The sequence below is a fragment of the Halichoerus grypus genome, chromosome X (assembly GCF_964656455.1).
Source record: "Halichoerus grypus chromosome X, mHalGry1.hap1.1, whole genome shotgun sequence".
NCBI lineage: Eukaryota > Metazoa > Chordata > Mammalia > Carnivora > Phocidae > Halichoerus > Halichoerus grypus.
This window is the reverse complement of record NC_135727.1, coordinates 118,193,867-118,221,775: the sequence shown is the minus strand read 5'-3', so window position 1 is coordinate 118,221,775 and position 27,909 is coordinate 118,193,867. Positions and strand designations below refer to the sequence as shown.

Here is a 27,909-nt window from a genome sequence, read left to right as displayed (position 1 = left end):
CAGAAACACGGTGTTGAGTGAAAGAAGCCCGATACAAAAGTGTACATGCTCTAAGATTTCATTGACACAATATCCAAAAACAGGCCCCCAAAATGTATGCTAGAAATCAGTGGTTGCTATGGGGAAGGGGGAGGGGCAAGGACTTTTCTGGGGTGACAGGAATATTTTATGGCCTCTTTCAGTGATTACACAGGTACACCAAATTCTCAAAACTGAATCATTCGACCACTTAAGAATCATTTGATTTAATTACCCTTGATTTAAGGAAAAAAACACTGAAAAGACTATCAAACTACAAAAAGGAAAAACCACCAGCCAAAGTGGTCCTGTGTGTGAGCACTGTGACCATCAGCTCCCAAACAAATGCTCAATGAAATAAAAGAACAGAGGCCCCAAGGCAAACTGGCCCAAGAGTGTGGGATAGCTATCAGGCTTTGCGCCAAAACCACTTTCCAGGAAATGCCAATATTTTTGCGTTTGGGAAAGGGGAGGGAGCTTCAAGGCGAGCAAAAGCCAAAACCTGTTGGTCTTTGGACAACTGCTCCCAACTGAGGGGCCCTGTGGGGGAGGCCTCAAAATGCTGCTACTGAGGCTTCCTCTGCGGGTCCCTGGGGTGGGGCACCCAGAAAAATCCCTGCGGGAGCAGAAATCGGAAGTTCCTTAAGGGCAAAGATCTCCTGTTTTGCCTGGTGGAGAGGAGTCTTCTATCTCCCTAGTAAGAGACTGTGGCAACACTCCCATTCGCTGTGTTCAGCCCTCCAACAGCCCAGGGAGGCTCTCCGGTGTTCGGACACAGGCTCGGGCTCGTGAATCAGGCCTGCCCCAGATCCCTGCTCTGCCCCTTCAGGACTGTGTGGCCTTGGAAAAGGGACTCGGCTTCTCTGAGCTGAGGTTCCCTGGCCTGTGAAATGGGGTGGGGGTGGGGCGCCCACTGCCGGTGAAATACAAACTGCCTGATAGCCAGTGAACGCTCAACCTAGAATCTTGTCTGGGCTCCAGGGGTCTTTCTGGTCATCTATGCCGATCTCCCAGCTGGAGTGGGAGTCCCCTCCAGCTGAGTTAGCGTTCACTGTAAAATTTCTGGATCTTGAGTGCACAGAATGGGTATAATCATAATCTTCGGTTCACGACACTAGTCCATGCATGGCTCGCTTTTTTCAAAATTTTATTTTGAAAACTGTTTTAAGATTATACGATTTAAAATAACAAAATAAATACCCATGAAGACATCACCCAACCCGACATGTGGGTCTGTTGGACTTTCTATTGTATTCCAGTAGTTGCTTCATCTATCTACCCGTGCACCAGCATCCTAGTGTCTTATACCTTCTGACGGTGCTAAGCACTACGAAGAAAGTAAATCAGGGTAAGTGACAAGGGGAAATGAGGTGGGGAAGAGACTACTTCAGGGAGGGCAATTGGGGAAAAGCTCTCTGAGGTGGAGTCACTTGAGTAAAGCCCTGGAAGACAGACGCACCACGGTATATCACATTCCAGTGTTCCAAGAAGACCTGTGCGCGTGCATGGGTGAGTGTGCGTGCCTGCGTGTGCGTTAAAAGGAGGCAGGAAGCAAGTTTGAGCGTAGGAAAGAAAAGCAAGGGACTAGATCACACACAGCCTTCTAATTTTCATTTTACAAAGACTACCTAGTGCAACACATTTTACAGATGAGGAAACAGAGGTTCACAATAGGTGCTTGCCTCAGGCCACACATCTAGGCAGGGGCAAGATTACAGTTAGAATTCTGTCTTCTCTGTTCAAGGCTGTGTGCATCTTCCGTGACGATGTCTTGGCCCTCTAGGCCTTCAAATGGTTTGAATTCCACAAAATGTCTCCAAGTGGCTTTCAGGTAATGAGGTGACAAATAGTATATTGAAATGGCGTTCTTCCAAGCAGAAGTTCTTTGCCACAAAAAAGATTATTTGAAGACTAATTAGGATTCTGACATTCTTTTATGGCCCAGGATGATGTCAAAATCCATGGGAATATTTCCAAGTTCTTTTCTTATCATAGGTGATATTTATTCTCAAGAGAAAAATCAAGAATATGCTAGTGATGTTCTTTGAAATTTAAGCCGGGCTCTATGATCATATATACAGAAGCAAGAATTTTTCTTAATAACCTACAAACAACTGAGAAATACACAAGTAGTAAATTAATAATTTTACACATTTTTTAAAAGATTTTATTTATTTATTTCACAGAGAGAGAGAGAGAGAGAGAGAGAGCAGGAACACAAGCAGGGGGAGCGGGAGAGGGAGAAGCAGGCTTCCCGCTGAGCAGGGAGCCCGATGCAGGGCTCGATCCCAGGACCCTGGGATCATGACCTGAGCCGGAGGCAGACGCTTAACGACTGAGCCACCCAGGCACCCCAATTTTACACATATTTTAATGCCATCCCTTCAGTTCGATAAATGACAAGAATTTTTATTCCTAATAACGTGGATGGAAATATTAAGGCCAGGGTTTAAAGGCTCATATTCCCCCTTTCTTTTGAAACTCTGAGCCCGGTCCAAGATAAAACCAGGAGACAGAGCCATGACTAAAGACATTACAGTAAGTCTGACCTGCATTCCCTACTAAACCTTCAGGGTAAATGGATTTCTCAAATCTGTTTTCCACTTTGACCGGCTAATCCCTTCCTTCCAGGAGGAGATTTCAGCCGCTCCACTCTGCGCCTTGTCTATGGCAACAGACCCACGTGCTGTTTCCATCTCGCGTCCCCACACTGGGCTCTGTTACAACTACAGAAATGATGACTCAAGAGCTCACAATTACTGACTTCCGAGAGCCTCTGACCTCCCCCAGGAGAATAAGCAGATGAGAAGTTCTACGTATTTTCAAAGAGATGAATTCTGGCTGTTTCTGAATCCCCCCCAGGCTTCTCTCGGCCGGGAGGACAATTCTGAAAGTATGCAGACGGAGAGCGCTAATGGCAGTGCTTGGCGCAGGTAAGAACCATCTGCTTTCAGTTACTTCAGCTACGTCTCACCAGACCAAAGCAGCTCTGCCCAGTGGATGCAACCGAAGTGACTCAAACTGTTGGCTGAGAAGCCGGTGGATGACTCCTTGCTAAGCCCTCTGTCCCAAGCTGCTCCTCGCCATTGGGAAAGCGTCGGGACGCTGGCAGACCTCGCAGGTGTACCCTCACTCATCCGCCCTACTTCTCATATGAGAAAGAGAACACAGCGCGGAGGCCCAGCAAATCCAAACCCTCCTGACTTGTAGAGAGGAGCCCTACTTGACGAAATAGGGCGGAGATGCCCCATGGACCCGCCTGGGGCAGGAGCAAGTTTCTTAATCTCTCTCTGTCTCAGTGTCCTCATCTGCGCAATGCGGATGCTAACAGTATTTATGCCTCAGCGTTGTTTGTCAAAGGGGGTAAGTGCTACCATGCAAGACATTTAGAATAGCTCCTGGCAAACAGTAAGCCCTCAACAGGGGTTGGCAATTATTACTGATAAAGACAGGGAGGGGCGCCTGGGTGGCTCAGTCATTTAAGCGGCTGCCTTCGGCTCAGGTCATGATCTCAGGGTCCTGGGATTTAGCCCCGTGTCGGGCTCCTTGCTCAGCAGAGAGTCCGCTTCTCCCTCTCCCTCTCCCTCTGCCCTTCCCCCTGCTCCTGCCCTCTATCTCGCTCACAAAAAAAAAAAAAAAAAAAAAAAAAAAATTTAAAAATCTTAAAATAAAAGATAGGGAGCCAAAGGACCCTCACTGTGGAAGGCTAAATAAATAAGGTCAGAATTTCATTTTATACTATAAATAATAAATAAGATGAAAAAGAGGTGGCTTTTCTTCTCAGCAGTTTTAAGCCTGGCAGGGTACTGGCCTTCCATGGCCCATGGTGGCCAAAATGTGCAGGGGGACAGTAACTGCCATCAAATCTGAAGTGACAAGTATAAGGTCAAGAGCAGAGGCAGTTGGGGACCTGATGGAGGGTTTTCATTAGGCCAGACTCCCCAGGATAAAGGGTTGTGGAGGGACAATCAACTCAGGCTGCACAGCTTTGAAAGATCTGGATCCCCAGGCCACACCTAGACCAGTAAAATTAGAATCTTCCACAGTTGGCTTGGGCATTAGGACTTGCTAGAGTTCCTCAGGTGATTCCAGTGTGCAGCCAGGGCTGAGAACCCCACCTCCAGGTCTGGATCCCCTTCCTCCCAACACGAATGAGGGCTTATCCTGGTCCGTCCTCAAGAGGCCCAAACACACAGCCTCAATTCTTTCCACGGAGACAGAGAAAACCCACCGAGCCCCATTGGGGGCAGGAATTGATTAGTATTTGTGTATGGGTCCACAGTGCCTGGGATACAGTCTCGGCACTGAATCAGTAAGTGAATGAATAGATAAATGAATGGATGGATGGAGAGATGGATGGATGGATGAGTAAAAACAGCACCATAGCAAATGTCTGCTGATATGGAAGTAAAATTAGTTAAAAAAAAATCTCTGAAGGGCAATTTAAAAGCATTCATACCCACTGACCCAGAAAATCTACTGCTTGGAATCACCCCAAGACAATGCAGGCCCTGGCTGGATTTTCTCCCAAGTGCGTGCAGTTCTGATCGAAGAGAGATCGGTGGGCAAAAGAAGCGAAAGACTGGACTCTCCAGGGTGACCGTGACCTTGGGACCCCACTGGCATGGGGAGGTGGGAGGAGGGTACCCTCCGACAAGGCCGATATTTGGTTTTCTTTCTTTAGGGTTCGGGATTTGCACACTTTCAGATGCGAACTCATCTTAGACCCCAGAGTTCAGTGGTGGAGGCACAAAGGACACTCTTCTAGATAGGAGCAAGATTACAGCACAGGTCCTGCCAGCCAGCACCTAAGGCATTACAAAGCCACAATAAGGCAGTGCCTGATGCCTAATGTCAGGTTTTGAGCAGAGCAGCCCTCTTTCGGCCCCCACCTCCTCAGAAGGAGTTAACTGCAAAATGTGCCCCCATGTGGTTAATGACCAGATCCAATCCTGCCAGCCGGTAAGAACAAAGGTGCTAGCATTTTGGAGCTTTGTCCAACACACTGAACACGAGGGAGTTAAAAACCTTCCCTTTCTGAAAATGGGATGGATTCGCCTTTGAGTCCATCTTGAAGACACAATACATTAGGGCGAATCCATTTGTCAAGAACCAAGGCTTGCCTCTCAGGACAGGGTCTCTACCACGCAGGTGATGGGGGACCTGCTTCACTGTGCACGCGGCAGCATAAAAACAATGGGACTCCGAACTAGGGGCTGGAATTAGGGGAGCAAATTTTTCCGATATGCCTTTAAAAATTAGTCAAACTACCTCATCTGAAGCTTTTAAATGTGTTTGTATGTGTCTGGACTTCTTGGTACTTAAGAGAAAATAGAATCATCTTTACATTTTAAAACATTCCCTGGGTAAGACCACTTAGTCCAGAAAAAATACTATTCTTGTGTTACAAAATCAAAGCAGTGTAGGAAAAAAAAAAAAAAAAAATCAAAGGGAATGATCAGTCAGGAAAAATGTCAGGGTTCCAAAATGCCGTGGGAGACCGCATAAAAAGCACGGTAATATTTAAGCTTGTGCTAAACATACTTTTTTCTACAGTCACTTTTCACCAAGTGTAAGTTTATATATGCTTTGTCAAATGCCTCTTTAAGGATTTACTCTGAGGGATTTTCTGCCATTCTGGGGCTTAAAAGTGCAGGCAAGGTTAAGGAGATGGGTGGACTTTGGAAGTGCAAGGCCACAGAGAGGACAGCCATCAGAACAGGGCACAGAGGAGGCTGGGGTCGCCCCTCTGCATGGCTCACAGGCTGTTGTGATGGGGCTGGCACTGTCCCACAGCTGGAAAATCACCAAAGCGATTGATGGTGGGCACACAGTGGTGGAGGACATCGCCGCCACCACCATCACTGTGACCAGTGCAGTAAGTCTTTCACTGAAGAGAGAATAACACCAAGTAATTCCCTGAAGACCCACAAAGCAGTGTGAAGAAATGTGATCGGATCATTGATCCCTTCAAATGAAAATGCCTATTACTTGGTAAGATCGTGTGTTCTAAAACCAAAAGACAGGGGGCGCAGCTGCTGCACACGCCTTCACGGCAGCTGCTCTCGCGGGGGGCACGCTGACCCCCACGCAGCCAGATCCACGCGGAGAGTCTCTCGGCCCTCATCTTACTCATCCCAGCAGCATTCCACACAGCTGACCACTCCTTCCTTCATTTCAAACATTACACAGATTGTTTTACTCAGCTGCATAAAACTCGCCAATGGCTGCTCATCATACTTTAAAGTAAAAGCCAAGCCCTACAAAGCCCCCTTCTGACCTGGTCCCACTTTAACCCTTTCCAATCCTGTCTCCTACCACTTTCCTCCTCCAACAGAATACTTCTTGTCCCAGAAGGAACTAAGCTCTTTCCTGCCTCAGGGCCTTTGCACTGGCCTTTTCCCCAGCTTGGAACGACCTTCCCGCGGCTGGTTCCTTCTCAGCCTTTGAGTCTCAACTCAAAATAGCCTCCTTAGGGAAGATTCCATGACCATCCATAAGCCCCCGCCTCCATCCAGTGATTCTCCCTCACATCAATCTCTGTGTGTCTTTCTTTCAGCATCTATCCCATTTGCAAATTATCTTTTTTCCCCTCTTGTTTATTGTTTATAGTCTGTTCCCTCCATCCTGCCTGGAATGTAAACTCCTCCTCTGCCATGTTCATTGCAGTATCCCCAACAACTGGAATAATGCTCAGTCCACAGACAGTGCTCTATGAATATTCATTTGTAAGAAGGAAGGGAGAACAGAAGGGAGGGAGGGAGGGAAAGGAAGAAAGAGGGAAAGAGGGAGGAAAGAAGAAAAGGAAGGAAGGAAGGAGGGAGGGAGGGAAGGAAGGAAGGAAGGAAGGAAGGGCAGGGTTCCTCCAAGTATACTGGTACTCAAAGACCAGTATACCTCAAACTCCTCTCAGAGGTGCCTCCAAATTTTGGATGATGGGTTCCATTGATTTTGGCCATAGCTGAGGTTATATAGGGTTGAGTCACTGTCAGGCGGAATGTTGAGTTGATGGCAAGGTGAAGTCGCCTTCAACTGATGACGAGTAAGAAAGCACTGCATGTGGCACTAAGGTTGGATGGTGTGTCTGCTCCTCTGGGACCATGTATGAGGGCCCGGCCAGGACACTGCTCCTTACTAATGTCCCTACTAACTTACACACCTAAGTTCCTGTTGGCTCGTGGCCAAACTCCGAGCCCCTGGAAGGTAGGGATGGGGCTTTGGTCAGCACCCAATAACATCTGGTGAATGGCTGTATTAACAGAGGTTCTTCATCCAGATTATTTACGTTTTATTTACAAAACACTTCTACGAAGTACTTGTCATGTGCTGGTAGCCTTTCAAATGTTTATAAATATTCAATCCTCACAAACAACCCTGCAAGGGAGATGCTATTAGTATCGCTACTTTACAGATGAATAAACCGAAGCATGAAAAGAACGGGCGACTTGCTACTCGGTGGCAGAGCTGGGGTCCGAATGAGGCCACGGCACTGCACACTGAGGACAGGCGGAGGGAGGTGGCATGAAAACAGGGTAAATGGGAAAGCTGGGGCCTTACTCCTTAAAGGAACCCCAGGTGGTGAAGACTCACACTCAATGGGCCTGAGGGAGGGTGGGGGGAGTGGGGACTGTGGGGGTCCCGCCAGCATTTCCAACCCAGGGCTCCTCCCCCAGCCACAGATCTCTCCTTCCTTTCCTGTTGCTACCATAGCTCTCAACTGGTGCAATTCTGTCCCTGCTGCAAAGGGGACATTTGGCAACATCTGGGGGACATTTTTTGTTGCCACAACTCCGGGAAGGGGGTTTCTATTGGCAGCTAGTGGGTGGAGGCCATAGATCTGTTAAACATCCTGTGATGCACAGGATAGTCCCAACGACCAAGAATGATCTCCTTCCAAATGCCAGAAGTGCTAAGGGTGAGTAACCCTGGTGGTCCAGAGACCACCTTTCATAAAGTTAACGAGAATGGTGGTGAGGCCAGCAAGGGAGGGTCCGTCTGGGAACCCCTGAGAAATGTCAGCCTGCATCCTGCTTCACCTCTCCAAGATCTCAAGGGCAGAAGGCTAGAGCCTTCCCTCCCACTGTTTCTCACTCCTGGCTCCTGGCACCAGGGCCTCTCCCTCCCACCGAGAAGCTAAGAGCAGCCCTGGCCCATATGGCACACAGCAGAGGCTGCTAATACCCAATTCCTGTGGCAGCTTCTTAAGATGCTTGGCTCAGAATTTGGTATTCCTCGAGCCCTTTTTCTTAATTACGTTCTACAGATGAAGGGAAACCCATGTATAATTCAGAAATGAGCGGTCCTACCTTTGATTGCTCTCAAGCATGCCAAATCAGAATAGAACTGTGCTATTTCTCCAAGAAGAGGACGGAGGTCTCTGGAGAAGTGAGTGGACCTTGTGAGCCCAGCTGCGGCTGAACCAGGTCTCCAAGCTGGACCCCACGGCAGCACAGAGGAAAATTTAAAATGCTCTTTAAAAAAAAAAAAAAAAGATTTATTTATTTATTTGACAGAGAGAGAGACAGCGACAGAGGGAACACAAGGGGAGTGGGAGAGGGAGAAGCAGGCTCCCCGCTGAGCAGGGAGCCCGATGCGGTGCTCGATCCCAGGATCCTGGGATCATGACCTGAGCTGAAGGCAGACGCTTAACGACTGAGCCACCCAGGCGCCCCTAAAATGCTCTTGACAGATGATTAAAAAAAAGAAAACTCAGGATCAGATTTGGGGTAGAAGAGAGTGGGGCAACTAGGTGGTGTAGAAAATTCTGAAGGCCCAGTTGAATGCTGGCTCTGCGACCTAGGACGATCACCCTGCCTTTCCCTCTTGTGATATGGGGTTTGCGACATCCCCGCAAAGATGCTGTGAGGGTCAGCAGGGGATGTTGTAAAAGGGCCTCTCGCGGTGTGTACATGAGAGTAGAGCCTTGTCCAATTTCTGTTTGCTCACCCACCGACCTTCATCCTTTTATTCTCTTTTCGTCATTTATCCTTTTATCCATCCTGACACCCGAGGGATCCAAAAGCTATTTACGGCTCCAGCCCACCAACCCAGGAGCAGTCAGCTGTCCTGAGCACTCAGTAGAATAATAAGAAACAAAATCAGCCTTAAGAAGCACTGTACGTGACTTGATTTGAAGTCATTTGAAGGAATCATAGTTGACTGGATTTTAAAATTGGGCTTCAGCTAATGAATAAACCTACAATCCGGAGTCAATGGCATTTGCCAAGATGCTGTTTCGTGGCCATCTGTGTGGCAGAAAACTGTCTGGGATGGTATGGATAGGATCCTGTCCAGAGAAATGGACCCGGCCAGCAGTTCTCAAACTGGGCTAATCATCAAAATCCCCAGAAGGAAGGTCACTTTCTGAGAGTTAAACTATGAAATGAGCTAAGAGCAAAACAGAACCAGGCATTGTCACCCTAGAGAGACAGATGGACCCTCAGTCAAAAAAACCAACCATAACCTGATTACAAGTACTAATAATGTGCCTGAAGACAGAATGACTCTGTCACAGGGGGTGGTCGGCCCTGGCAGCACGGGAAAGGGGGAATCAGCAGCAGAGACAGACCGTGCCCTCCCGAGCAGTATCCTCTGTGTGCTCTCTGAGCACACGGATCCTCTGCCCGACACCCAAGAGCCTCACTCAACGCATCTGACGGCGTCCAAGGCTGAGCAGGTCCCAAACTCCCCCCAGGTGATCGTAAGGTCAGTGGAATTGGACTTAGGAACGCCTTGGCGAGATTTCTAAATTGTGTGCAGCAGTTTACCAAGTGCCAGGCACTAACCCGTGATCCTTAAATCGTTTCCAAAATCCCTAACCAAGATATTTCCCGAGCATTGTTTGAAGATGCATTTGCTTTTACATCGAAGAGAACATTCTTAGATGCGAGATTTGTTTTCCTTCCAGCAAGATGCTCTACATCACTACTACCAATTAGGCAAGTTCATCTAAAAGCTTTGAATCCGTACTTGTGAAATTCCCCCTTTGCCCATCCAATTTTATGTCTACACAGTGCAGCGGATGGTCGTACCGTTCCTTTTATGAATTCCACTCTTGTGAATGTATTTCCAAAATTGTTTCAGAATCTCTTTGTCTGGGAAAGCCAGGACTGCTGGTTTTAATAAGAGCATGGTTTAAACATAGTTATCCAGGTCACTGGGATTTCATGGCTTCCCAGAACACAGCACACAGCACCCAGAGTACCTTTTCTTTTTAAAACAAAGACTGCCCCACCCAACTCCACCCTTTCATCTTACAAAAAGACTCCCTCCCTGCTGCTTTCTGCACAAATGTTTCTTTAGAAAGAGAAACCTGGCTTAAGAGAATGAACGTGAAGTTAGACCAAGTGAAAAGCAAGTCCTGCCTCTGGGTAAAGCTCATCAGCATCGCAAAGTGACCCACGGCAGCAGCCTGCAAGGTGGCGAGCACCTACTAGGTGCTCAATCACTAACCGAATCCAGTCCATTATTTCACAGAACGCCTGCACCACCATTTAAGAAAACCCAAACAAGAACTCTCCAAACAACTGAGACATTCCATAGAGTTCACATCTGAGAACCGTGTTCTATTACGTAATCAACAAAGTAAAAAGAATTTTATTTTTAGCTACTGAACTTCACAGGGAAGATCCAAGTCCTATTTAAACTTCTCTTTCATCCCTAACCTTCAAATGACACTCATATGATTTGCTTTTTTAATTTGTTTTTTTTTTTTTAAGAAAAGACTCAAAGATGGCCTCGAGCGTATTTAAAACAATACAAAACAACAAGAGAAATAAACCAGATGGCAAAATATCATAAATCTGGACAAGCATGTTGAACGAGCTACAAAGGAAAGAGGCATTTCTTTCCTCACGGCTACGTCTCCATTATTGCTTCCTTGCTTGTGAAAGAAAGCTTGGGGGTCGTCTAGGGGAGGGTGTCACTGTCCCCCCTTATCCTGTCACAAGCAAGACTTAGAAAGAGCTGTGTGATAATTGGGAACACCCAGAGAGTCAGTGCTCAGAGTAGGTGGGCAGTGCATTGCTACCCATGCAATAGAAGAATAATGCTTTGGATGGATCATCTCTGTTATAACTGCACAATGGCAAAGGTAGGGAAAGAAGAAAAACCGGACCCAATGCGTATCCGCGCTGTTTCTAACACATAATGAAAACCTTTCTCTAGAAAAATCCTCTACCCTTATCTTTTCTACAGACATCAGTGAAAGGTTACCCCTTATAGAAAGGCCACTGGCACCCTCTAGGCTGAGGAATACAAGAAAGAGACTCTAAAATTCAAGACTCGTCCTGCTTGGCTATCTTTGACACTGGGCTAAATTTCGGACCATCCCCTGGAGAGAAGGGCTTTAGTTTCGGGGGATTTGTTTTGTTTTGTTGGGTCTATGTGATGGCTAGGTGGAAAGTAAAATATTTAGGGGCACTAATGTCAACAGGTATCTGTGAAATGAATGAGTGAATGAACGTGCTTTGGGTAGCCTTTCAGATCTTACAACAGCTGCCATATACTTCTAATGCATTAAAAAGGCTTTTTTTTTTTTTTTTTAAACCAACAATAACTGGGCCTCTTAGGCAAAAGCACATGTCGGTTAGTTTTAAATACTTAGAGGAGTACATGCTGCTCTGTTGTAACACAACACACAGAGAATGTGGCGCTAACTTTTCGCTCCTACAGCCCTGTTTACAAACGTGGACTTAAATCTGGCTACTTTCTTGTCACCCCCGATCCCTACCCTGTTTGTTCCACCGCCATTCTGAATGCATCAGAGTTTGCTCTAAATTGCTTTTCTGAGCAGGTCTAGAACTCTGTGGATATGCTAAGGAGATAAAGAACCGGTAGCGGATTGTCTTCCCCACCTGCTTCCACAAGCCTCCGGTATTTTCCCAATTAAGCGCTCATCGCCTTATTATCTCTATCAAAGCCAGCACTGCACTGGCTTGTAATCACTTCCTTAAATCCCAGCTTTCTCTCTAGAGGATGTACTCTGGAAGCGGGGCAGGGATCGCTGCTGCCTTGTTGACTACCTTTCGAACCCCGCAACCTTGCAAAGTGTGATGGAAGTTCATTGACACTTGTTAAAGGAATGCACAGATAAGTGAGTGTGAAAAGGTGACCAACCTTTAGGGTGACCAACCATCCTGGACTGAGGGGCTCTCCAGGACCCGAGACTTTCAGTGCTCAGCCGGCGACAGTCCCAGGCTGACCACGGGCAGGTTAAACGTCTTACCCTCTCGCTTCATTTCCACACCAGCAAACGCGGCTCGCGGACCTGCCTTGCCCCGAAGTTCCCAGCCCTGCCACACCTGTATGTACAACTGCTCGCCTTGCCCATTAGCTGGAGGGAGGGGGCGGCCTTCTAAGATGACAACCCTTTGAGCACCGTTTCTGCCCCATGACAAATGCCTCCCCGAGCCGCACTGCCTGGTCAGCTTCTTTGTGAGAGATAAGAATGGTTGCTTGATTTCCCAGACTCAGAAAATGGGAAGGTGTCAGAATGATCAGGAAGGATGCCTAAATTTAAACTGTGTCCCTGAGTCCGCCCAAAGGTGGGCATGGTGCCAGATACACAGGCACTCCCGAGGGAGACTCCTCCTCTCCCTTCCTAGCTGCCTTCGAACCGCCCCCAGGCCCACCTTCCCATCTGTTTGCCACGCTACCTCGACATGACTGGCCGTAGGCCCTGCTCACCTCTCTCTCCTCCCTCTCAGGGTTAAAAGAGGCAAGGGGATGAAGCGGCCTCCTTGCCCCACAGTTCTGTGGGGAATGGGATAAGGGAATATGGGGCTGGCTTCATTCTCAGTGGAAGAAGACCCAAGACAGTCCCCTCACTCAGGATACAGGACACTTGCTTATACAATAGTGAGTGCATTTTGCTGCCTGTTTGAAACAAGTTCACCTGGGGGTGCATATCGTCCTTGCTTATTTCCATGATGCCCTTCTAAAGACTTCTAGAAACAGAAGTTAAAACTAAAGGTAACAGGGAAACCAGAAACAACCCAACATCCATCAATAATACACAGGCTGTGCTATCCTCATATAATGGAATATTACAGAGCAGTAACATAACGAATTACTGATATGTGGACGAATTTCCCATTAAGTGAAGGAAAACGGACACAAAAGGACATACAGCATGATACACTTTATATGGAGTTCAAAAATAGGTAACAAAAACCGTTAGAAGTCATGGCAGTGGTTACCTTGCGAGGAGAGGGGCAATTATATTCATTGGGAAATGAACTTTTTGCAAGACGGAAATGTCCTATATCTTGATTTAGATGGTGGCTATACAAATGCACATAATGGCAAAAACTGATTAAATGGCACATTTAAGATTAGCTTTTAACTGACATATAAAATATGTCAAGTGAGTAGACATACTTTATATGTCAATTAGAAAGTAAAACAATATTGTATGACAACTCTACTTCAATTAGAAATTTAAAATAATAAAACTTCATGTGTGGATGGCAAAACAAAAACAAAACTACAAAAGGAACAGAGGAGATAACTCGCTTAAGCCCGATCCGGCAAGCCCTGTTGTTTCACCCCGGGAAAGCGCCCCTACCTCCTCTCTAAGTACATTACTCTACCTACCTGCTTTGGCTGTCAAATTAAATTAGATGAAACTGAGCGGGGTAGTGGTTCAATCTCATTTGTTAAATGTATGCTCGACAAACGCAATGCTGTCAATCTCAATGAAATTAGGGTCTGTCAAACGAAGGATCTGATTTTTTCTTTCCTTTTCTTTTTTTTTTCTTTTAATAAAAGACAGCTTTCTGCATTTAGGACCCACTCTCAAATATCTTCCCAGCAGCTGTATCTCTCAGCCGACTCGTCAAGGGCAGGCACCCAGCCAGCTGTTTGCTGCATTCGACTTCCCGGTACATGATCATTTCAAAGGTCGTGTATATGTTAATTTACTACCTGGTTGTTATTTAAGAGGATTTTATGACATCATTTTATGTTGATTTATTCTTTCTCCTCCTCTAGGATATTCCAATAGTGGGGTAGCTCTGGGTGAGTAGGAGACTTCAAAGAAATCACTGTTGTCATTTTTCAAATTAAACATGAACACACACAAGCAATATGTTTTGGTCAGGCATGATTAGGATTGCCATTGTCTGCAACTAGAAGAAAGAAGTGGTCTAAAGAGAAACTGTTCATCTTAAAAACTGAAGAAAAGAAAAAAGGAGGGACAGCAAGCAAGAGAGCCACCCACAGCATGCCCTATCTAAATAATTACTTCACAGTAGCAATGCCATTTGGTGAATTTGACAATGTCTAGGTCTTAATAATTTGATTCCATTTGCTTTTTCCTGGGGCCAACCTAAAGGCTTAACCGTTTTATTGTAAGGCTATGCAGTTTCATTTTCTATGGGTTCTGCACAGCCAACAGTATCCTAAAGCTGAAATAACAGGGAAGGGGTACAACAGCAGGAGGAGGAAGAAGGAAGTTTGGGAGCAGGTGCACCGGCCAAGCCGAGGCCGCTTCTGGGAGGGGAGGCCGGATGGCCCGGGATGTGTGCGGCCATCCCACGGGAGGAGTACACAAGAGGGAGGGAGAGGTGCCGGGAAAGGGCAATGGCAGAAGGCCGCGGGGAGAGGCGACCCGGAGGGGTCAGGTCCTGATAAAGGTGCTCCCTGTCCCCGGGCAACAGCACCTGAGGTGTGTGACACCTCGGCCACACGCGCTGGCTCCCGCCGCGGAAGAGAATGACTCAGGCTTGAGAGCGGCAGTGAGTGATCACCATTGTTCTGCTCAAATGTCACATGCAGGCGCCCTGCACGCTGCCATTCAGAAATCTATTAGCCGCCTAGCGAAGTCAGGAACTTCCCTGACCTACTTTTACCAGACAGGGGAGGCTTCTAATTCTGCAATCAGTGAAACAGCAAAAACGATTAGAAAATGCGTGTGGTGGTGTGCTGATCAAGCCAGGCAAATATAGCCCCGGGGAAGGATTAATAGAATGTAACTTAAACAGCTTGTATGCTTCTAAATATGTGGGGTGGTGAGGAGAACCAGACAGAAGGGAGTCAGTCCTCAGAACCCAGAACACCTGGCTCCACCATCCCGACCGATCCTGGAGGAGCAAGTCCATCTGTGCCCTCAAATCCCCCCCCAACACACACACACACACACACACACACACACACGCACACGCACGCACACGCACGCACTGCCTCAGCTGCGCCCTCCCCACTGACAAACTGCCACCTGCACCTACAGGCTGACAACCTGCCCTCCCCAAATGCTGGAGGCCTGCGGATGCCCCAGCCCCACAGAGATAGGTCCACGTGTTTACTCTTCCAGAACCACAAGTTCAAACTCAAATCATCAAGTGCTATATCTGATGATAGCCCTCTGCCCCAAGCCCCACCTTCCCTATGTTCCCCTGCTTAACTTCTGTGGGAAAACACTCCTCCAAGCAAAGATTAGAAAGACACTGGGCAAAGTGCTCTGTGCATTGATTCTTCTCCCCAAAACGATTCATTTTAGAATTCTTTTCAAAATGTTCACACCTACATCACAGCCACATTTTGGAAAACCAAAAACAGAAGGAAAAAGTCATTCAGGAATCACATGCCCCCAACAAATCAAAATGACTTATTTGGTTTTATTGTTTTATTTTTTCAGGAAACAACCTATCATGGCAGAGATATAATTTTTGTCTTTTCTTCTTCACTTCCTATTTTACAATAAGCCATTTTCCTCAGGGCTACAGAATAGCTTCTTGCAATCTCCTTAAAGAGTAATGCCCACCCCCCATCCCACTCCCACCCCTGGTGGGGGTCTTCAATGATTTCATTAACCCACACCTTCCTGTAGGGTCACGTCCATCGTACGCAGTATTGGGAGCGACACTGACAGGGAGCAATGGGACGAAGGCCGTCTGTCTTCACTGCGGCTTGACAGTTAAATACTATTTGTAACTGTCCTCCCTTGGGGCAGCCACGGATCCCAAACTTCTCCACAGCAAATATAGCTGGCAGTGGCCTTGCTGAACCCCCGAGTGGATGATGCAAAAGGTGCCATGGAATTTGCAGAACTCCCAGACAGAATCAACGTATGCGCCCAAGAGCATTTTTCTTGGGGAGGAGCACGGCTTTGTCTGGGAAGCCCGCAAAAGCAGACCCTGAGACAAAGACTCAAGTGCAGACAGTTTGTGTAGGAGAGGGTCCCAGGTAGCTCCAGCGTGGGGGTGGGGAAGTGAGCCCAGAAGGGCAGGTAGCCATTCAAGCAGGTGCCTGCTATGGGCAGCCAGGGCTCAGTTCTTCTGGGAGTTAACCTCAGAGCTACCCCTGCCAAGGGGGGAGGGGTGGTTAGCTGGGGTGCCCATCTCCCAACTCCACTGTGGCACTGCTTAGGGGCTGCCCGTGGGGGCAGAAACACCAGCACCTCTTGCCTGCCCAAGACCTGTGCCAAGCATGCTTCCAGGGCCAGCACGAACATCTTGTGGCCGAGAACCGAAGAGGGTGGCAGCGAGTGCACAGGCAGGTGGAATGAGTGCCAAGGCCACGGGGTCAGTCCCCAGAGCTTCCTTAGAGACAAGGTCAAGGGTTTAGGTGCTACAGACACCAAAGAGTCTGAAAATGACCACCATGTGGGTGCAACCCCGTTTGTTCCTCTTTCTTCACTCCCTGAAATCCATCCTGGTGTCCCAGGGTCAGGCAAGAGGCCAGAGTTTCCCAAAGTCTGAGCTCCCTCAAGGTAAACTGGGCGTCTTTCCAAGTTGCGTGCACCCAGCCTTACTGGGACTCCCAATGGGAAAATCTTGGCGTTGGAGCCCAAATCACAAGCCATAGAGTGCGGTAGCCAATGGCCGTCCCGATGGCCCCAGTTTACCCCCAAGGAGTCATTTTTACACTGGGAAACCTGGCTTCATAAATACTGCAATCCTCAGAGATGACGTCTGTTTTGCGGGAGGGCTCCAAGTCCCAGAGAGCCCGCCACTCTCCCCCATGTTATGCCCTTTTCTCCCAAAGGAAGGGAAGTAGTCAGATTCAAGACAAGCCACTTCGAGTCAACTGCTTCATTCTTCTGGGAAACTTGCTGGAGTAAGTTGGGGGCTTTGTTGTTGTATGATTTTTGCAAGCTCTATCTTTGTCAAATGTTATCATAGGCAACATTAAGACAGCTCTACATATGGCCACCAAAAGACATGTTCAAGAATGTTCGTAGCAGCTTTATTTGCAATAGCCCCAAACTGGAAACCACCCAGATGTCCGTCAGCAGGAGAATGGATAAACAAACTGTGATTCATCCATACAATAAGATACTACCCAGCAGCAGGAAGACACGAACTGCTGATACACGCAGCAACATGGACAGATCTCAGAAGCATTGCGCTAAGTGAAAGCAGCCAGGCACAAAAGACCATATACTGCACGGTTCCATTTCTATGAAATTCTAGAAGAGACAAAATTAATCTATGGAGACAGAAGTCAGAATTGTGGTTGTCTTTGGGGGATATCTACTGGGAAAGGGCTCGAGGGAGCTTTATGGGACGCTGGAAATGGATTCTATTTTGAACTGAGAGGTAGTCACATGGGTGTATCAGCACTTAAGATGTGTACGCTCCGTGCACCTTTAACTGTATATATACCCCAATAAAAAGTAAAATAGAAAAATAAGTAAAAAGGGTAATAAGGTAAAATAAGACAGCTCTAGAGAACACGGCTGCCCTCTCTCTAAGTCTGCCAGGTAATGAGATGATCGGCGGAACCTTAAGTGTTTCCCTAGAGCTTGGCTCCCTAAGGGAGAAAATGGTCAAGAGGAATACAGGAGGAAAAACTCAACGTGAGCAGCGTAAAGCCTCTCGTAGGCCACATGAGGGCCTCAGGGGATTTAATCAGCGCCCCTCACCCCTTCAGACATATCCACACACTCGCACACATCCACTCTCACACACAGAGCCCTACACACATCACGCGTTCACTACCCACGACATATATACATCACATGTGCATACATGACCACGTCACAACGCATGTGCGTGTACACACACACACACGGAAGGCAGCTCTTCTCGAAGGTTCAGCTCTCAGTGTGCCAGCACTGTCTGGGTGAGTAATCATCTCCCTCTTCCCACTGCCAACCCCCGCCACTGTCATCAGCATCGTCATCATCCTCGCCATCATTCTGCCAATATCCTTCATGCGCGGGGACATCTCAGAGCTCACAGAGCTGTGCCCACGGACAGAGACATCTGCGGGCAACTGCCCGCTTGCCCCGAGAGCGGTCCAGGCACGTCAGGTGTACGCCTGGTTCCGAGGACTGAGTGTCCTGCAACCTTCAGCTTCAGCCCCAGCAAGAACCTTGAGTGACATCCATACACCTTCCTCCTCTTTCTCTCTGGCCTACTGGCCACTGGCCCCTCCTCTGGAAGGAAGCCTTGCTTCACTCCTTAGTGTGGGCCAGTGTCTTCCCTGGGGCCCAGATCAGCCCCGGCCTTCCCGACAACACTGCTCTCGCTGCAGGGCGCTGCAGAGAGACCGGCCGAGAGCGTGAAGGAGCCATCCCCTCCAGCTGGGACGCCAGGGCCTCCTTACTGTTAAGCTTTGCCACGGCACGGAGCCTTTCTGCAACACTTTGAATGAGAGTCTAGAAGCCCTTTCTTCCACTGCTCTTTGTTACCTTGACTTGAAGAACTAAACCCATCGAGTCCATTTCAGTATCTGTTGACCATCTGGACTTTCTACAGCAATAGGTGTCCACATTTGGAGGACAGTGACACGTGCCTGCTGGCGTGCTCACCATTGCCCTCTTAGGATTCTACCCTAGACATACACACGAGCATGCTGATCACAGCTCTTGCGTGTTATAAAGACTGGAAACAACCCGAATGACAACCGAGAGGAAACTGGTTAATTACTGCAGATCGTTACACAGACTAGTTACACGTACTAGTTGTTGCAAAGGATGACACAGAATGGTATGTCCTGACGTGGAAATAATGTCCAAGGAAATTATTTAAGGGAAAAATAAGTAACAAAATCATGTGGCAGGAGAGAATATGAATTTTCTATACACAAAGTGACCTAATTTTTGTTGACTGGGTGTATAGGTTAAGAACTTTCAGCATAAAACCAAGCTTGTACCAGTTTTCTCTGATAAGCTTACGGAGGGTTTTTCCTTTCTCTGTTATGGAAATGTCGATGTTTTCATTTTTAATATGTCACTTTTTCCATTCAGAAATACAAGATGAGAGACTAAAATGTTTTTTTCTAAGGGCCCATCACTGGCTCCTCACCCATTCTTTTTAAAATCTCGGGTTATAGATACTCAGAGGCAGCTGGACCTCGAAGCCAGGTGGACTTGGATGAAATAGTGGGTCCAGCATTTTCCAGCTGTGGGCCCTCGGTATGCGACCACCTTATTGGGCCTTCTTGTCCTCCATCATCAACATGCCTCAATTCCACCCTCTGTGCCAACCCTGGAGCCACCGTGGTGGACAAAATACTCACCCCCTTCCCACTTGGAGTTGTAGCTATAGCTGTAAAATGAGGGCGACTTTGTAGGTCTACTGAGGGGACTATTATTAACATAAACAATTCCTGGCACATAAAAGGCCTTTGAAAACTGTCCAGCTACTTTTTTTTTTTTAAACATCCAAGGAGTATGACTTTGTTAAGGTAGGACAGGCTGCCCAACAAATTGCTTCAAGCTTATTTCTTGTCTAAGGTGGGCGCTCCAGATGAGGCACTTCTATTTCATGCAATGATCCTCCCCAGGCAGAGAACGCTCTGCCACCTTCCAAGGTTACCCTGGGACTTTGCTCCATCCCAGACAGCCAGCGGATGAGCAAAGAGCATGGAGGAAAACCTGGAAAGCCTTTCTGCTCGGACCAGAGTACGCACATCATTTCCACTCCCATCCTATCAGGCGGAACCCAGTCACATGGCCACAGTTAAAGCGGCAAGGGAGGCTGGGAAATGTAGTCTGGGAAGATGAACAAAACAGGTGTGGGGGACTAACCAGCAGGTGCTGCCATGGTCAGTGAGAGGAGGAAACACACCTTGGCGACTATGTGTTTGTGTATTTATTTGTGTGCAGCCTACAAAAAGCCAACGTTCAAGGAAGTCTTTGCTCTGAGAAGTTCTGAAGCTCTTCTTTGCTGAGCTTTTAGTTTTCTGGAGGAACTCTAGGAAGACATCTTTTTAAACCTTTCTTTTTTTTTACTATCAAGGTTATCCTGCCACCATCTGAGATATTACTAAAAAAACAACACCAGCCCCCAGCTCTGACTTTCACAAGATTTGAGATGCTGTCAAAAATAAATGCCAACTCATCAGATTCTGTGTGAAAGAGATGCCAACACACATATAACTCAAACTAAAAGCTGCAGACAGGAGCTTTGCTGTGCACACATTGTCACTCCTCTTCTCCTAAGGAACCTGATCTGCCAGCCAACGAACCTATGGACTTGGTGGTAGGAACTAAGAGGGAATATCCTCCCCCACTTAAGCTGGCACTTTTCAGAACCAATACTTACGTGTCTGTCTATCAGAAGCTCACATTTTAATGCAGACATTCAGAAGGCTAGAGACTGAACTGTATGGTTTGGTGTGCTTTTGTCATCTAGGAGATGGCAGAAAGCCCACAGATAACCGTTGAGATAAGGCAAGATGGGTACAAAATGATACTACTCATTCATTCCGTCATTCATTCATTCAACAAATACATATTGAGTGGCTCCTTGGTTACAGCGCTGGGGGTCTCCGGCTGAGGATACCAAGATGGAATGTGCATTCACCGCGCAGTCAGAGAGTCAGCTCTGCGGATACACAATTACAACGCAATGAGCCCCGTGTGGCAAGGGAAGTGCATGTGACAGCAGGGGGGAGCGCAGATTACTAGAAAGATCACCTGATTCTTCGCCATTTCTGATTTACTTGGCACAGAAGCATAAAGTAACCCATTAGAAACTCTCCTGTACTCATCAGATGACACAACTGGAAACGCGAAAAGAAAATGTCCAGGACCCCCAAGGGCTCTTTATTTATGCTGTGATTGGAGAGAGACGCGGGAACAATGCTACTAGCTCTTGGATCCCTTCTGGGTACCAGGCACCGTGCATACTTGACATTCTCCTTGCCAGGCAAGTCTCACCACTGCCCATTTGCCGCCCAGAGAGATGAAGACACGTGCCCCATTATGTAGTGATCCGAAGACCTGGGAATTGGTCTGTTTGACTCGAGGCTGGGTGCTTCACCTCTCACTGCCTCCCCACATGGAAATTCAGGGAAAGCAGCTCCAGCAGAAAGCAGTGGAACCTATGGCTTCATTGGACTTCTTGGGAGAGGCAGCAAAGGAAGGGGGAAAGAGGGTGGCCTCAGGAGTCAGTGCTCATGTCCTGGACGTCATGTGAGGATAAAGTCTCACCATTCGGTCATTGCTTCAACGGTATTTCCTAAGCAATGGCTGAGTGCCAGGTGCTGTTCTAGGTGCTGGGGATGTGGCAGTGAACGAGACCTGGCGGGGAGTGTGGGGGGACAGTGAAACACGGAGGAGTGAATATCCCGAAAATTTTTGTCACACACGAGAGGTAATAAAATAGATACCTTTTCATTCTTGATGTTAATAACTACAGAAATGTATGTTAACAGAAGTCTGGGGGGAGGGGGAAGCCAATTGGTGGAATATACCTTCCAAACTCCTGGAGAAGAGAAAGGAGATATGTATAGGCAAAAAAGACTTTTAAGGATAGGAACCTAAGTCACTGATAGTGGTGATCTCTGGGTGGCAGGATTACAAATGGTATTTATTCACTTCTTGTTGCCTTTCTAAATTTATAAACTTCCTCAAATAAGTATGTACTACTTTTATTATAATAGAGAAACAAAATCTACTAAAATGTCAAAGAAAAGAAAACTCCAAAGAACCAGAACCTTCCTGTGCTGGCATTTAGGCAGCGACTGACAAGTCAGCCAGACAGGGCGATGCCTCACTCCAACAGTCACGCCGAGTGATATCTTATTTCAACACACTGCCTGATTCTTTCAGAATTCACTCATAGGGGCAGCCACAGGAGGAAATACACACTCATCACTGAGATATTAAGGACTGAATCCTGAAGCTTAATTTTTCACTAGGGCATTGTGCCATTTTTCAATTAAGATAGGTTTTTTTGTTTTGTTTTTCTGAAAAGTGCTGATGTGTAAAACCTCATTTCCTTCCTTAGCACAACTGGCCTACGGATTTTATTTTTAATTGATTTCCACGTGCTCCTAAGAGTGGCAGAGAAACTGGGCTGGTGAGCCGCGTTTGCCACAGTGTTCCTGGTGCTGGAAAGGAAACTGCAGCTCTGTGAGAACAATGCTTTGGAAAAATCTGTAAAACCTAGTCGAACACACCTAAGGTTTGTATGAAAGGGCAGGCATTACTCACGGCGGCTTTGACAGTGAGAACGGAGACTAAAAAGCCGGCCAGCCCTTCAGTAATGAATGTGCCTGGATGAACTGGCCAGGTCTAATTTAGAAGCCAAGGAAGAATTGTCTAATAATGCCTCCATACAGTGGATTCATTGCATTATCTTTTTATTCAAAGCGTTCTCTGTGTTTTTGAATAAAAGAAGATTCCCACCACCCCCTCCCCCAAATCTAGCAATAAAAATACCCTCACTCAAACCAACAGGGTCTGTGAGGGGCTTAGGTTCTTAACATAAGATTCTGTTTCCGGCTAGAAATATTGTTTCAGAAAAAGCAGAAGCAATGATAGAAGGACCACAGGAAACATCTGTGTATACAAACAGGCTAGCTCACTAGGAATAAAAATGCATTATGCATCACGAAGATCTAAATATTTTTATTAACATAGTTTGTTAAGCAAGAACTGAGAAATAAGGTTCCCTAAAGAGTCCCCCATCAAATGCTTTCTTCAATATTTCATCTTATTCTTAGGAGAGAAGTAACTCTGAAATCTTATCTTCAATTTTAGCAATGAGTTTTCTATTAAAAGTTATTTCTTTTCCATCTCAGGCTGAGCAAAGCTCTGGGCCAAGGGGGTTAGGGAATTTGTTTCATAAAACTGACAGCTTGGCGAGCATTCAATCACTCGGCACTACACAGCCCAGGAGAACAAATAAGTCCTTTTCTGATGCTGCTCCAGACACATGACGATGTATGTTCCATAGCTTTATTCCCCCATTCATACTTCTTGCTTCCTGCAGCAAGAAAAGGGGGCAGAAAGCACGTCGAAAACTTCGAAGAAGCCTGGGAGGAAGCGAAATTAATCAATCGCACTCTCATTTGCAAGGTGGAAAAAAAGGAGCTCGTTGGCTATGTTGTTTTAATGGTCGTGACTGACCTTCTTTTCCAGAAGGCCAATACGTTCAGGGAACTCTCAGCCATTTTGTTGTCCTGTCTTCAATGCTTCTAGACACGTGTCTTTGCAAGATCGGACAGAGGCTTTAATGGGCCAGATAAGGCAAGTGTGGTGGCTGCCTTTGGCAGAGGTGACGCCAAGGGCAGGCTACTGGCTCACAGCCTGGGCATCGTCCTGGGCAGCAGAGACCAGCCTGCCCCAAACCCTACACGAGCAGGGACCCAGCTCAGAAACTTCCTGTTTAACAGGCCTAATTCAGAGCAGCCGGAGAAAGGAAACCATTGCAAAATTTCTGCCCTCCTCCCTAAAAAAGATTACAAGGACTTTTTTTTACGGGGGGATACTCATACATAAGGCTACGAATGAAAAATTCTGTGTGAGACACAACTAATCTACACTGTTGAAGGACAGTGGTTACTGCTGGGGAGAGGTAATGGAGAGGATGTGGGGAGGGGGCTTCTGGGGGGCTGGTGTGGCCCCTGTCTCCATCGGGGTGCTGGTGACTTGGGTATGCTGTTTGTGAAAATTCTTCAAGCTGGACGCTTAACAGCACGTGCACTTTTCTGTATGTATGCTAGGATTTTAGACCAAAACCTGAAAATAAAAATCTGTGATGGAGAATTTTTAGGACTTCTCCCATCCATATAGCTGGTACAGCTGCCATTAAAAATCAAACGTTACCAAGGAAAGAATAAACCCTATCCCCCCACTGCTTAAAAATTCCGACCTATTTAAAATGTATGTGAAATACAAAACCTTTTTAAAATGCTGATACTATTATTTAAGCTTTTACCCACTATGTCCTTTATGCTTGGGTAAGAATATACTGCAGGCGATTTTGCTATAACCAATATCCACTCCTCATAAAGGGATACAGAAGGGCACAGAGAAATGACAAAGCTCGTTTTCACTCTCAGACTCATTAGAGGACAGGGTACTGTTGGAGGCTCTTTCCAAAGACCCAAGTTCCATTTGGGGCCTTTCTCGCTCCTTCACTACCTGAGCCACGTGGCCAGAAGAATCTAAACCTTACTTTTTTCACCTCTCCCTCTATTTTCCCCTTTGTCTTTTATTTCCCTGCACCGAACCCCTCCTTATTCCTGCTGCAGCTGCCCACCACGAGAATGAACGCTGATGCTTTTCCCTGTCACTGGTGTCACTGGTGTCAGATGAGTGTTGTCACCTCGCCCTCTGTTTCTCTCTGCGTTTCTGGATGGAGCTGGAGGCTTGCGCCAGGCCAGGCCTTCACAGAAAAAAGCCATTTCATTAGCTTTCTATTCCAAGTGCTCCTCTGTCCTACCATTTACAACATGTTGTCTGCTTATTTACTGAGGTTTATTTTGCAAGAGACATGCTTGTGGTGGGGGTGGGGATGGGAAGCTTTTGAAGACAAAAAAATTTGTCATTTGGTTTCAAAAGACTTATGAATAATGGAGGGCTATGGTTCCTTTGCAAATGAAGATCCGAATGGTCTACCGCTACAAATGATTTTGCATTTTGCTGCCGTTAACAAAAAAAATAAAGTCTTTTTCTAACCACGATTTCAAGGATGTAGGAACGCATTAAGTAAAGAAACTGCTCTGCCCACCTAGGACCCAGTTTAAAATATTTGCACGTCCGATTAAGGACCTGCAAGTCCCAAATGCTGGCAGAACCAAAGACTTTGTTCATTCACCTGAAATTCACTCGAAATGTCCCAGTGAATCCCTAGGATTGGAAAGTGGGGGGGCGCTACAAAGACGATGCGGCACAGGCTAGTTTCCGGGAAAGCAGAATGGAGTTCCCAGGCTCTTATAAGAGAAGACTTTGATTTGGACCCAGAGAAGCTATCTGAAAGGGCTTGGGATACATTCTTGCCTTTTCGATTCCCAAGCTCCCTTTCTGCTCTGTGGTGGCATCACCATACCGAGTCCCCAGAAAGAACTGAGTCTTCACTTCTTTGGCCCCAATCAGCCCAGCTGTCCATGTTGAGACACCTCCCCTGGCAAGTGGAATGACCAGCTAGCTCATCCCAGTTTGCCCAGGACTGCCCAGGTTTTAAAGCTGAAAGTCTCATATCTCAGGAACCCTCCCAATCCTGGGCAAATGAGGACAGTTGGTCACCCTAGTGGCAGGCCACCAGCCAAACCCCTCTCCTCCAGCTGGGCCCAGTCAAGGCCTGAACTGGCAAAATTACTCCGTGCCCCCCACCGCCACTGCTTACAAATTCTGGCCTATTTAAAGTACATGCATTTGGAAAGTGTATTTAAAGCTGCCGACTGAAGGTGCTCTGGCTGTTGACAATATCTGTCAGGTTTTCCTTTTCTCCCCCATTTTTTGGCCCATTCACTGTTTTCAACACATTCCCTTCAGGATTGGGGGCTCAAGATGATTACGTGGGCCAATGCCAAGATTGTCTGCCCACTCGCCTGACTGCAAAGGGAGGGAGGGCCCAGATACCCAATCTCTCCCCTATCCTGAGTTCCCGGACCCATCAAGGGGCCTAAACTACAGAAACCAGGGTGTTATCATCATTTACTCCACCTACCAGCCATTACTGAATCCCACAGTCGGCCTCCTAAACACTTCTACAATCCAACCACTTGCCTCTGCCACCATGTGGCTTCAGTTCAAGGTCACTGCTCTCTGGGATTACTGCAACAGAGCCCTTTTTCTGGTCTTCTTTCCCTCCTGCCCCAGTTCATTCTCCACTAGGACAAAAAACCAAACGCAGAGACTAGATAATGTCACTGGCCTCTATGGAACTGTTCAGGATAAAGTCCAAGTTCTTTCTCAGGGCTAACAAGACTCATTATGATCTGGGCCGCTCAGCATCATAAGCTCACTTCCTCATCTGTAAAAGAAAGTAGCTATTTCTAAACATTACTCTGTGGTTTAGGTGAGAGCACATATATTAAGTTCTTGACCAGGTGCTTCAGCTCCATTGTGGATTTGGAGAAGGTGAAGTTCTTCACGCCATCCACGGAAGTGGTAAAAAAGGAACAGGGCAGGGGCGCCTGGGTGGTGCAGTCAATGAAGCTTCCAACTCTTGATTTCGGCTCAGGTTGTGATCTCAGGGTCGTGGGATCAAGCCCTGCGTCGGGCTCCACGCTTAGCACAGAGTTTGCTGGAGATTCTCTCTCTCCCTCTCCCTCTGCCTCTGCCCCTCCTCCTGGCTTGCAAGCTCACTCTCTAAAATAAATAAATAAATCTTAAAAAAAAAAAAAAAGAATAGGGCATTTGGCACTGGTCACTACAGAGATGGGGGCAAGCAACAGAGGAAAGAAACACCCCATACAAATGGGGGATGAGACACTTCATGTCCTAAATGTCCAAAATGGAGTTGAGGCTAGGTCCAGTGGAATGGAGGAAGCTGGGTCTTACCCCTGCTGAGTGGCGGTGACAGAGACGAGAGGGACGGGGATGGGGCCCCACTGGTGTGCTCCGACTTGCCGAGCTCTCCCGTGGGGCGACAGCCCAGAGCTAACCAAGACGATGGAAGTACTCAAAGCACAGGAAGCTGACATTTCACCACCGATCGACAGGGACAGAACCCCTGTAATAGCAGAAATGGGCCTTGCGTTCCTGCCTTTGAAGACTTGCTTTTGGAAACAGATGAACTGGGAGAAGTGTGTGTGTTTGTACTTTTTTGTATGAAGCATAGTACCAGCATCTAAGTGCTATGGAGCACACTGCCAGGAGCCAAGGAGGGCTGGGTTGTTAAACATGGTGATTAAAATGAACTTTAGGAAGTGCTGCCTGGCTCAAGAGACTGAAGGCTGGTTTGAGACCAAGCCACAAAAAAGACACATGATTCCTGCTCTCCAAAAATGAAACAACTCCAACAACAAAACAAAGAGGGAAAACAGCAAGAGAAAAGAACAGGCTCCATGGGAGAAAACACAGAAGATCTGTGCACACTTAGACAAAAAGTGATTCCTCATTGCTCTTTTATTTTATAAATATTCATAAGAAAAACAGCCTAACAGCTACTTTCATGAGTAACCTCAGCTACTTCTTTACACCTGTTTTTTTCTTTTCTTTTTTTTTTTTTAAACAAGAACAACATTCTCAGCACTGCTGAAAGCTAGATCAAGGGTCAAAGTGGCCAACATGACAGTCCCCTTTCCAGGGAACCTCTCCAGGCCCCCGGGGCCACTCACACCGCCTCACCTCCAATCCTGCCCCAGGGCAAATGGCCTTTGCCCTCTAAAAGGGACAAAGACTTTAATTAGGATGAAGATACAAGGGTGGGGGGACCTGGCTCCGTTACCTGTCTGCTTCACCTGCCTCATTTTTTTTTTTCTTTCCAAGTTAACTTTTCTGCCACCGTTTAATTGCAGAGAACAGCAGACTGGACAACAAATGGGCTTATCTGTCCAGACTCACCTTCCATCACCAGGGTGGTCAGACAATTCCTAGAGATCGTGCCTCTTCCTTCACCCCGCCTGGTTCTCCACCCCTCTCCCAAGGAGCCCCAAATTAAAATGAATGCATTCCAGAACAATTGCCAAGGGAGTGACCAAAGCTAACTGTGGCCCAAACAAAGCTGGGACTGGTGGAGGGCCAGGTCTCCAGGGCAGCAG

General features: G+C 47.1%; 1 protein-coding gene across 3 annotated transcripts in view; it reads right to left on the bottom strand.

Annotated features, from left to right (window-relative positions):
* Window positions 1-27,909, bottom strand: part of RAI2 (retinoic acid induced 2) — a 60,776-nt gene that overhangs the window by 20,101 nt on the left and 12,766 nt on the right. The window contains exon 2 of one of the 3 annotated variants that reach the window (XM_078064710.1): window positions 8,325-8,489. The exons of the other annotated variants lie outside the window; for them this stretch is intronic. The gene's annotated coding sequence lies outside the window, so the exon portion shown is untranslated. The remainder of the gene's footprint in view (window positions 1-8,324; window positions 8,490-27,909) is intronic. 3 annotated transcript variants of the gene reach the window in all.